Genomic DNA, 11,461 nt, shown 5'->3' with positions numbered 1-11,461 from the left:
TGAATGTTTTAGAAGTGTTCATTGATGTGACTTGTTGCTCACCCCTGTAAAAATCCCTATGGTATTTTTACCTTAAGCGCAAGCTTCTAGCGGCGAAGAAGCAAATAATTCGACATAGTTATTTTGGCACGGAGTAATCAGATACAGTCATGCAACACAGTCGATAAGACGACGCTGACGGTGTGGCGTGAAGACAGCGGACTCCCACAAACGCCTCCTTAGCTCAAGCTGGTTAGGTGACCGCCGCCAACCCGTTGCAACTAACATGTCCGTAAACAACATCCACAACGATGCCAGAGTAGGGCTGACGTGATATATATATATATATATATATATATATATATATATATATATATATATATATATATATATATATATATATATATATATATATATATATATATATATATATATTGCCAAGCAGTAGTGACTGAAAGAAAAACTGAATGGCGAAACTTGTTTTATTGGGCGAACCTGTGCCCTCAAAACCAAGTTACACCCAAAGCACAACAACAGTGGCGAACACAGTCGGCGCTCGTCGAAAATCTAATCAGGGAGTCAAGCGCCTCGGCTTTTATACATCCGCAATCAAAGGCTCCCGAGTAGTTGCTGGTGCCCGTGTGTCTTCCGGAAAGTTCAACACTATTCGCGTCGCGCACACATGAAATCATATTACACAAGGTTCGGCGACAAAGGACAGCGGATAGAACTATCGATAACATTCGAGAAACTTCCGATACATGCGGGCGCGCTCTGCGCTCTGGGACAACATTTCTTAGGCCGTGAAACGTAGTCACAAGATAAAGATGAGCAAGTACACGTGTCAATACCCCCCCTCTCAAAATGCATCGAGCCTACCTCATCGTCCAGTGCGCCAATACGTCGGATGACCTTGTAGGGTCCGAAATAGCGTCGCAATAGTTTCTCTCTGAGTCCTCGTCGGCAAATCGTGGCACAAACCAAAACGCAGTCGCCGGGCTGGTACACGACGTGGCGTCGTCGGAGGCTGTAGTGTCGGCTGTCGGTACGCTGCTGGTTCTTGATCCGTAGGCGCGCGAGCTGTCGGGCGTCTTCGGCGCACTGGAGCTAGGTGGCGACGTTAAGATTCTCTTAGTCGGTGACGTGCGGCAGCATGGCGTCGAGCGTCGTCGTAGAGTTTCTGCCGTAAACGAGATTGAACGGCATGATCTGTGTTGTTTCATGCACCGCCGTATTGTAAGCGCAGTTAACGTACGGCAGGATGGCACCCCAGGTCTTGTGCTCGACGTCGACGTACATTGCCAGCATGTCAGCCAGGGTCTTATTCAGGCGCTCCGTAAGACCATCCGTCTGTAGGTGCTGGCAGTTCTCCTGCGGCTTGTCTGACTATACTGCAGAATGGCTCGGGTGCGCTTCGCTCTGTATGTGAGCCGTTCTATCGGATGCCGCAGCAGGATATTCTCGACAAAGAATTTCGACACTTCGTTCGCGCTACCTTCCGGCAGAGCTTTCGCTTCAGCGAAGCAGGTGAGGTCCGTCGCCACGATGATCCATTTATTTCTGGTTGTTGAAGTCTGAAAGGGTCGCAACAAGTCCATCCTTATCTGCTGAAGTGGGCGATAAGGAGGCTCGGTGGGCTGTAGAAATCTTGCCGGCCTTGTCAGCGGTGGCTTGCGTCGCTGAGAGTCTCGGCATGTTTTACGTAACGGGTGACGTCAGCGCTCAGGCGCGGCCAATAATAATTTATTTGTATCCTCGATAGTGTCCGGGAAAATCCCAGGTGCCCAGCGTCCGGATCGTCATGTAAGGCGTGCAGTACTTCGGGACCCACCACTCAGGGAACAGGAACGTAATTGGTCCGGACTGGTGAGATCCTCTTCTTTACAAGTAAGTTGTTTTGAAGCGTGTACGAAGACAAACCTCGCTTTAATGCCCTAGGGACGATGTCGGTGGGCCCTTCCAAATACTCGACGAGGCTTTCGGGCTTCAGGTCTCCTCGTTGCTGCTCAGCAAAGTCTTCGGTGCTTATTCCAAGGAAGACGTCGCCATCCTCGTCATCTTGCGGCGGCGGGTCAATGGGGGCGCGTGATAGACAATTGGCATCAGAGTGTTTTCCTCCGGACTTGTAGCTTACAGTGATATCATATTCTTATGAGCATATCATATGTTATGCTCCACCGCGACAGTCATCCCGAAAGGTCCCTTAAGTTCGCTATCCAACACAACGTGCGACGGTCGCTGATGACTTTGATTGGCCTGCTATATAATTAAGGGCGAAATTTTGCTGTAGCCCAAACGTTGGCGAGGTATTCCTTTTCGGTTGTTGAATAATTGCTTTCAGCTTTTGACAGCAACCGGCTAGCGTAAGCTATAACCCGTTCAAGCCTGTCTTTTCTCTGGACTAAGGCGGCACCGAGTCTACTGGCGTAAGTGTATTTCTGCGGCGTTTAACTCAACATCACATTTAGTTAGATGTGTCAGCGGCTCAGCGATGCCTTGAGAAAGTCCTTGACAAAGCACCTATAGTAGGCACACATGCCAAGGAATCTACGCACTGCTTTCTTGTCGATGGGCTGCTGAAACTTTGTGATGGCAGCTGTCTTCTGCGGGTCAGGGCAGATTCCAGACGTTATGATGATGTGGCCCAGAACAGAAGCTTATCGTAAGCGAAGCGGCACTCTTTCGGCTTCAGAGCGAGCTCTGATGACTTGATGGCGTCTAGTACTGTTGCAAGCCGCCTAAGGTGATCGTCAAAAATTTCTGGCGGGAACGGCGACGTCATCCAAGTAAACGAGACAGGTCGGCCACTTCAGTGCTACTAACACCGTGTCTATGCCGCGCTGGTACGTTGCAGGTGCCGAGCACAGTCCGATTTGCATGCCCTTGAACTCGTAGAGGCCGTCTGGCGTGATGAAGGCGGTCTTTTTGCGATCTCTCTCGTCGACTTCTGTTTGCCAGTAGCCAGACTTGAGATCCCTCGACAAGAAGTATTTAGCGTTACCGAGCCGATCCAATGCATCGTCTATCCGTAGTAGGAGGTATACATCGTTCTTTGTAATCTTGTTCAGTCGATTACTTAAGCAGAAACGTACGGTTGCGTCCTTTTTTCTTCACCAAGACGTCAGGGGATGCCCACGGGCTTTTCGACGGCCGGATGATGTCGCCCAGCATTTTGTCCAATTGTTATCTTATAGCTTCACGTTCTCGCGTCTAAACTCGGTAACAGCTCCGGCCGAGTGGTCGAGCCCATTCTTCGGTTATGGGATGCCTTGCGACTGGTGTTTGTCGAATGCTCGAACATGTCAAAACGTTTTATCGTCGAAGCAGACTTCTGAGCGGTTGCTGCTTAATCATGGGGAGACGTGAATTTACTTCGGGACGCACCGCTCAGGGAACAACAAGAAGATAATTGGTCCGGGCTAGTGAGATCCTCTTCTTTACAAGTAGGTTGTTTTGAAGCGTGTACGAAGACAAACCTCGTTCTAATGCCTTAGGGACAATGTCGGTGGGCCCTTCCAAATACTCGACGAGGCTTTCCGGCTTCGGGTCTCCTCGTTGCTGCTCAGCAAAGTCTTCGGTGCTTATTCCAAGGAAGACGTCGTCATCCTCGTCATCTTGCGGCGGCGGGTCAATGGGGGCGCGTGATAGACAATTGGCATCAAAGTGTTTCGTCCGGACTTGTAGCTTACAGTGATATATTCTGATGAGCATATATCTTATGCTCCACCGCGACAGGTCAGGTCAGGTCGTCAGGTCTTTTGCCGGCGCATCGTCGGGGTAGATGCGGAGGAATCCGAGAGAACAACCGCATTGCTGGTTTCTACAATTTCCTCGATGTACGCGATCGTCTTGCCCTTGTGGTTGTGCTTAAACTTCTGGCTGAAGTTTGTCAGCATCACTTTCGCTTTCCCACCGTGCAGTCCAGCGATCCCTCTCGCGACGCAGATTGCACGGTTGAGCAGCAGACGCTGGTCGATTTAGACAACGCCTTCTACGTGTGCGGGTGTTTCGGTGCCGATGAAAAAAAATGCTGGAGCGAGGCCGGACGCTCACTTCATCTTCGAGCACACTCAAGGCGTGGTGACTACGGCAGCTCTCATCGCCTCATCTTCCGACAGAGTTATGGACTTCGTCTTTACGTCGATGACTGTGCCGTGTTCGTTCAAGAAGTCCATGCCGAGAATTACGTCTCGTGAAAAATGGTAAAGGTTAACGAAGGTGGCCGGGTAGGTCCGGTCATGAACCGTAATTGGTCCCGTGCAGATTCCAGTCGGAGTTATTAGGTGTCTTTTAGCGGTACCCATTTAAGGGCCCTCTCATGCGGTCTTAACTGGGTGGGAAAGGGTCCACTCATCACGGAGTAGTCGGCTCCTGTGTCCACTAAGGCGGTGACGGCATGGCCATCGATAAGGACGTCGAGGTCGGTGGTTCTTTGTCTTGCATTGCAGTTGGCGTCGGATAACGGCTGCGTCGTGTTAACGTGTGGCTGGAACGTCCTGTCGTCAAGTCTTCTTTTGCCGGCGCATTCTTGACTTCTAGGCTTCGTAGGGATGGCGGAGTCTCGTTGATATATCGTCGAGATCGTCTTTTGGGCATCTTTGTCGGCGGCGGAGCATCTTCGTCAGTTCGACGGACAGGAACTGCACCTCCATCGGTTGCTGCTTTTACTTTTCCGCATATGGGCTCGCAGACAGGGAGCCAGCGTATGTTCGGCGCTGCAGCGATATAAGCAACGGCCTGGTGACGGCGAAAGCGACGGTCGTTGAGGGCCCCACTCAGTAGCGGCGAGTTAGTCGGCGATATCGCGAGGTCGCTCGCCAAGCTGTGGTCGCGGCGCGTTAGCGGCGAACCCTAGCAGTCTGATCTACCGGTAGGGGCATCACTGGTAGACTGGACCCGCTTCTCCGCAGTGGTAGCAGAGCGGGCGGTGGTCAGGAGCGCGCCAGACGTCTGGCTTCCGTGGGTAGTTTCGCTAGACGACGGGTGGGCGAGCTGGCGGTGGCGGCGGCAGACGGCAGAACTGCGTCGTTACAGCGCCCTGGCGTGGGCACGGAGTGTTTTAATTTGATGGCGGGTGTCGGCGGCATAGGTCATCGCTTCAGGCTCGTGCTGTGCCGATTCCGGCTGCGCTTAGGGGAGTCCCAGTGGCCATTGGATATCTTCTCTCAGGACGACAGCGATCGAGGCAACCTGAGGCTCGGATCTTGGAAACATCCTCTGAAGTTCCTCTCGCACGACCGCTCTGATGGCCTCGCGTAGGTCGTCTGTGCCCAATGAGGAACTTCGGCGCAGCTTGCTGGGATTATCTGGCGGTTGAATTGGTGGCTCGACACTTCTAAGGTTTTCTCGATGATGCTGGTGGATTCGCTAAGAAACTCTTCGATGGTCTTCGATGGCTTTTGTATCATTCTAGCGAAAATTTTCTCCCTTTACATCACGCATGAGTAGGCGAACTTTCTTGTCGGACATTTCCAGATCGGCGGGGTGGAACTGACTGCTCAGTTCTTCCTTTAAACATGGCAACGTTCTCGATAGGTAGCTGCACTCGGGCTTCTAGCATAGCTCCGGCCCTTTCCTTGCGCACGACGCTCGTAAAGGCCCGCTGGAAAACGCTACGAAATAGGTCCCATGTAGGCAAGGGCGACTCCTGGTTCTCAAACCACGTTCTGGTGGCCTCTTCTAAGACGAAATATACATGCCGCAGCTTGTCAAATTCCCAGTGCTGCTGATAAGATTGTCAACAATCGCCGACTGTATTCGCCGTGTCTGTATATATATATATATATATATATATATATATATATATATATATATATATATTGTCGTCGCGCATACATGAAATCAGATTACACAAGGTTCGGCGACAACCGGACAGAAATCGACAATATTTGTTAGGCGGTGAAACGTGGTCACCCGATAAAGATAAGCAAGTACACATGTCATTAATATATGTATATAAATGTTGTCGCACAAAGCAGGACACGCTTGCATGTATCGGAAGTTCCTCTAATGTCATCGATGGTTCTAACCGCTGTCTGGTTATCGCCGAACCTTGTGTAATCTGATTTCAGGTATGCGCGACGTGAAAGCTGTAGAACGTTGTGGAAGGCACCACCGATTTCGCTGAAAGCTCCGATGAACGATGTATAAAAGCCTATATATATAATGAGCACTATATCACCCCATTCATCATCTTAATCTGTATATATTCATCATGGCCAGCGTCGTCTTTAGCACGCGGCCTGCTAAATAAACCGTGGATGTTTATTAGCTGTGTCACAACACACATATATACTGTCCCCGTCAAGAGCGTAGGCTTTTATACATCGTTCATCGAAGCTTTCAGAGAAATCGGTGGTGCCTTCCACAACGTTCTAAAGCTTTCACGTCGCGCATACGTGAAATCAGATTACACAAGGTTCGGCGACAACCAGACAGTGGTTAGACCAAAAATATAACTATAGATTAATGATATATATATATATATATATATATATATATATATATACATTTAATTTTGTTGGCACGACAAATATGGGAACGCTTGGACACGTTTTACAATGGGCCCTCCCAGATTATACAAGCACCATCTAAGCGCTACGGCATATAACGCAAGGTGCGCGAGAACATTGCTCTCCCAATTAGAGATCTTAGCGTTAGTGGCGTGAGCGTCCTGCCGTCATCAAGAATGAAAATAGTTGCCTAACCAGTTAAGCAGAGCCGACATGCGAGTTACAACGAAAAATACCGAAATGTAAGAATGAGTGTCTTGTCCAACATTGGGTAATACGTGGGTATTACGCGGCAAAATCAGCTTGCTATGGTGAGGGAGCCTGTGGTGAAGGGTTTAGGTTTCGCACACTCTTAAAGTAGTTGCACCTTTTGGTGTGTAGATTTCTCCCACAACAATAGTAGTCATCTGCCTTGCCCGGTACTTCCAGTCACGAACGGCATGTGCGTTATCAGCGGGACATAGCATTCTCGACAGGAAAGTAGCGAGCGCAGAGTTTTCTAGAATGGATAGGCAAGCAAAACATGACGATTATCGTTCTGTGCCAACTATACAGCACGAAGGCTGCCACTGTTTTAAACGTGTAGGTTTCTGGTTAGTTACACCGTCGTACTTGTATTCGTAAAACCGATGGATTTCCAAGAGACGGAAGGCTGTACTGAAGTAACTGATCATCGGTGGTAGTTAGTACAGTGATCATAACGCAATCATCCGCAGAGAACCTGACTTGAACATGAACTTAAAATGGTTGCACTGCGAAAGCAATGTGATAATTAAAACGTACAAATATTAGGGTCCAGGAACGCTCCCTTTAAGAACGCCTGATAAACGGGTAATGGGTTAGACCCAAAGTGTCAAAACAAGGTCAAAAAGCTCCACTAAATCAAATATAGTCAACCTATCCTGTTTTGTCTAAGTTACTGTAAAAAGAAGGAACAACCGTTACCAGCTGTGCGACTGCAGAAAGCCTTTTCCTAAAACAGTGATGTAGAGGGTGGTTTATGTAATTTAATAATAGAGAAATTTGCAAGTAGGACATTCGAATAAGGTACTTACCCGCGGCGGCCGCCTCCGCTGCTGCCACAATGATGAGTGCGGGGACAACGAAAAGATAATGAAACTAGTTAACACGAATATCAGTGGTAATTCTCGCATATATTCATTTCTCAATCGAACATCTCCAGCAATTTTTGCTGCTTGGAACTCTTCAAGCCCTCTCATAGATCTCAAGATACACGAAACGCTGCAAGATATCCGCTTATTTGTGAAAGAAAAATGCGTTGCTCTCCTTGTGCCCTCTGTTAGCAGAAACAACAGATCGCGTTCTTTTGCTGTAACCCAATTATTGAAATGGGGGAAAATTTGTACATGCTTCCGAATGAGCTGAATGTGTTAAACAAGGTCGGAAGCTTCATAAATCAACATGTCCTGTCTTATCCAGGTTATTCGCAAAGAATGAACAACTGTTACTAACTATGTGGATGTGTAAAACTTTTTCATAAAACAGTGCTACAGAGAAGAAAACGCGCCCTTGTCTTTTAAATACTGAGTCCGCTCAAGCATCGTACGATGAATTTATTAAAGCAAATTTGCAAGTAGCACACTCGACTAAGGTACTTACCAACAGCCGCAGCCGCTCCGGCGGCTATGACGAGTGCGAGGAGAACGAAAAAAATAATGAAACGAATTAAAACGATTATGAGCTGTAATTCTCGTATATTAAATTCTGACAACATCTCGAGCAAGTTGTGCTGCTTGATATCGTTCAAGCACCTTCACAGATCGCTGTAATCGCATCAGAGTGACTTTATACGGCAATCACTTAAGGTACAAGAAATGGCGCAAGATATCCGCTTATTTGAGAAAAAAAAAAAAAAAAAACGGCTCCGTTGCTCGCTCTCGATGCCCCTTGTCAGCAGAAACAACACTGCTTAATAGATTGAGTTCGAAGTAGAAAAAGAAGTAGAGGTAGAAAACTGTCATTGTCCGTAAGAACAGCACTAGGCTATAGCGTTATTAGAACTTTATTTGTTTTTCTTATTTTTAGACAGCCTACGAGATTTTTTTCGAATCACTGCGCAAGAGACGTTATCTAAGCGGACACCATTTGTAAGCAGTACTAGTGGCATTCGTTTAATGAAAATATTTGTTCAATATACTAGATTACGCCAGGCGCAACCATGAAGTGAGCTTCGCCCCCAAGGAAACCTGCGGCATAGATGCGCGGTTCAGCGCGAAGCGCCGAGTGACCTTATTCCAAGAAGCTGATGCCGATTAGAGCGTTGCTCAGCCTGGCTATTGGATGCACACTCGTTGGAGCATACGGACCACTTCGTTGTTCCCTATGTCAGTGCATCTTGCAGTGCCCCACACTACGTCATGACTAAACAGACTGCACCTGATTGTGCCACCGTATTCGTCACGACACTGACAAGCAGTGCTGTCCTAGGCGAGCGCCTCAGAATGCGAGCAGACTATGCACTAGGCAGTGGACCCACCTGCGCACAAGTGTACGGCGCTTGCTATGTGCACGGCGGGGCTGGAGTGCGCGCTCGTTCTCATGCGCTCCCCCTTGTTGTGCCACGTTTTGGTGGTGGGGGGGGGGGGGGGTTGTCCCGCAGGAACAGTCGACAAATCCACGAGGCGAACTTTGAAGCGTTAACAACACCTCAATACTAAACGATGTCTAACGAGGAGTCCAGTTCGAGAGGCTGGGAGCGAGGTTGGTCGAGAGTACAGCGCGCAGGCGTAGATCACGTGTGGCCTACTTTAGCGTGGACCAAGAAAAGTTGGAGTGCCCAAAACTACTCGAAATGACCGAAGCTCACCGGCGACGACACTGATAAGCAGTGCAGTGAAAGTTTCATTCCTGCATATACAGGCGCGCGCGTCCGAGCAGATTGTAACAGGCTTCCTCGTCAAGTACTAAATCCTTGTCACGCAATTTCAATCTATTTAACCACCTCAAATAATATACAACAGGAAGCGCACTGATATAAGCACCCTTCTTAATTGATGTGAGCTATCGGCGTAATAGGCACAGGGCACATGCAGTCCCGCGAACGGCACCTGTAAGAACACTGGCATGCGATCGAGACTCCGTTGCGAACAAGGTCCCTAAAAGGTGAGCGGCATTCCTCCTCGCCCGGCCTCTCCTTGTCCTGGCCTTCTCGCAGCTCGTCCTCGCAGTTTGGTCGCTCGCTCAGAAGCCGCGCATAGAGTTACACGAGATGAGACAAAAACTGTTGTTGGGTGTTTGCTCATAAATTTTTACCACATTTAAGGCTTTATTATTTTGTGCTGTGCTAGAAGAGATGGAACACTGTGATACTGGTAGAAGCAGATGCTTTTGTGCTTTTCTGGCGCATAACTGCGCGCTTGTCTCGCTGCTTCGGGTTGGCTGTCTGCTTCCAGTTAAGAGAAGGCTTTTGGGGCTAGTTTGGTGGGCATATTCCATTCAGTGTCGAGTACTAGCACAAAAATCAGAATTTTGTCTCGCCAATAGTGTATACCTAGTATACACGATGTTTATATACATCCAAGAGCTTTTGTTTGAGTGTTATGACGTCCACGGTTATGCATTGTACTCGTAGGCAAAAACACTGCCACGACTTGCACATATCAACCCGCATCGCGAGTTATTTCTATTGCATTGATTTCTAAAAGCAATTGCCCGGGCTGAAAGTGCTGCGATGAAGGTTTCGCCGGTACACGAGAAAGGAGGTGTGCTTCCGTGTGTGCGGGACTACGCAGCTACTGATTGAACAGCTCGGATGCGTTCGCGCTGCTCGAAGTGCGTACGTGTGTACTTGCGATTATCCAATCCACTGCCGTGTGTCCAGCTTGTGCTGTGTCGCAATTTAATCATCTCATTACTATAATGCCCGAACGCAACGCGCGTCCCATATTCGCCTGAATAACGCGAGTGTCATGTAGAAACCTGCGTTATCAACGCAGAGCTTAACTATTGTCTTTTCGTCATGACGCTGGCATCTCTTTATGCAGTGAAACTGGTCCTGCGCTTTCATGATAAATTGGTGCCGCTGGCTCTCAAGCGCTAACATCACAGTGGAACATGTACTTCATTTGTGAACAAACCGTATGCAAGGACGAAAGTTGCACATAGAAATGGTTTCCATCAAGGAGCGCTTTCCCCCATTGCGCAGTTCCCAGTCAATGAGCCAACAAACTCGTGCATCACTTGGCAGTCCTGCAGAGACGGCTAAGCGTAGGAAGCCTAATCATAAAAGTAAAAAAAAATCATTTACACTGGTAGTGAACAGGTTGTCCTCGCAAATTATATTTTCAACGCCTAGCAAAAGCATGGACTGACAAAGCTACGCAATCTCAGTACGTTTCCAGCACGATATATGACAGAACACAGCCTACGCACTCCATACCTTCATACACCTGTTGACAATAGCGCGGTCAGGAAAACAAATCCCCGTTAACAAAGGAAAAAGCTCCGTTCGTACACCTTTGCACATGCATTTCTGCTAAAATCAATTCCTGACATAAAACAAAACAAGAACCGAGTTCTTCAATAACGCGGTTAGCCACGAAACTTAGCTAAAACATCCGAAATCCCTCGCGAAAGCCTCGCAGCTAAACCTCGAGGCCAACTGTCATGGTGGTAGTGCGCCGAGACGCGGAAAGAAGGGAAATAGAGCAAAGGGCTTGAAAAATGCCACGTGACGGCGCTCAACCAATTGGGAGACGCAGACCTGCCTCCTCGCGTGCTCCTCGCAGCAGCGGTGGCGAGAAGTGTGTCGCTACCTTTCAGTTTTATTCAGGAACTTTAGTTGCGAAGGGTACAGGGCACTTCCAACCGCACAAGCAGGAAAAATTTTCAAAAAAATGGTCCTCCTCCTCCTCCTTTATGCAGTAATATAGCAACGCGGTTTTGAATGCCAGGCGAGCCGCGAAACACATGTTCCTGTGTCAGTTCTTGAGAAAAGTCACCGCTTGTTA

General features: G+C 48.5%; 1 long non-coding RNA gene across 1 annotated transcript in view; it reads left to right on the top strand.

The window, feature by feature from the left end:
- The first annotated feature begins 1,819 nt into the window (after positions 1-1,819).
- LOC129384120 (uncharacterized) overlaps positions 1,820-11,461 on the top strand; it is a 269,966-nt gene continuing 260,324 nt past the window's right edge. Inside the window, exon 1 of the long non-coding RNA XR_008611902.2 lies at positions 1,820-1,866. This is a non-coding gene — a long non-coding RNA (uncharacterized lncRNA). The remainder of the gene's footprint in view (positions 1,867-11,461) is intronic.

Source organism: Dermacentor andersoni, chromosome 9 (assembly GCF_023375885.2).
Source record: "Dermacentor andersoni chromosome 9, qqDerAnde1_hic_scaffold, whole genome shotgun sequence".
Taxonomy (NCBI): Eukaryota; Metazoa; Arthropoda; class Arachnida; order Ixodida; family Ixodidae; genus Dermacentor; species Dermacentor andersoni.
The sequence above is the reverse complement of the archived record's forward strand: the minus strand, read 5'-3'. Positions and strand labels throughout refer to the sequence as shown.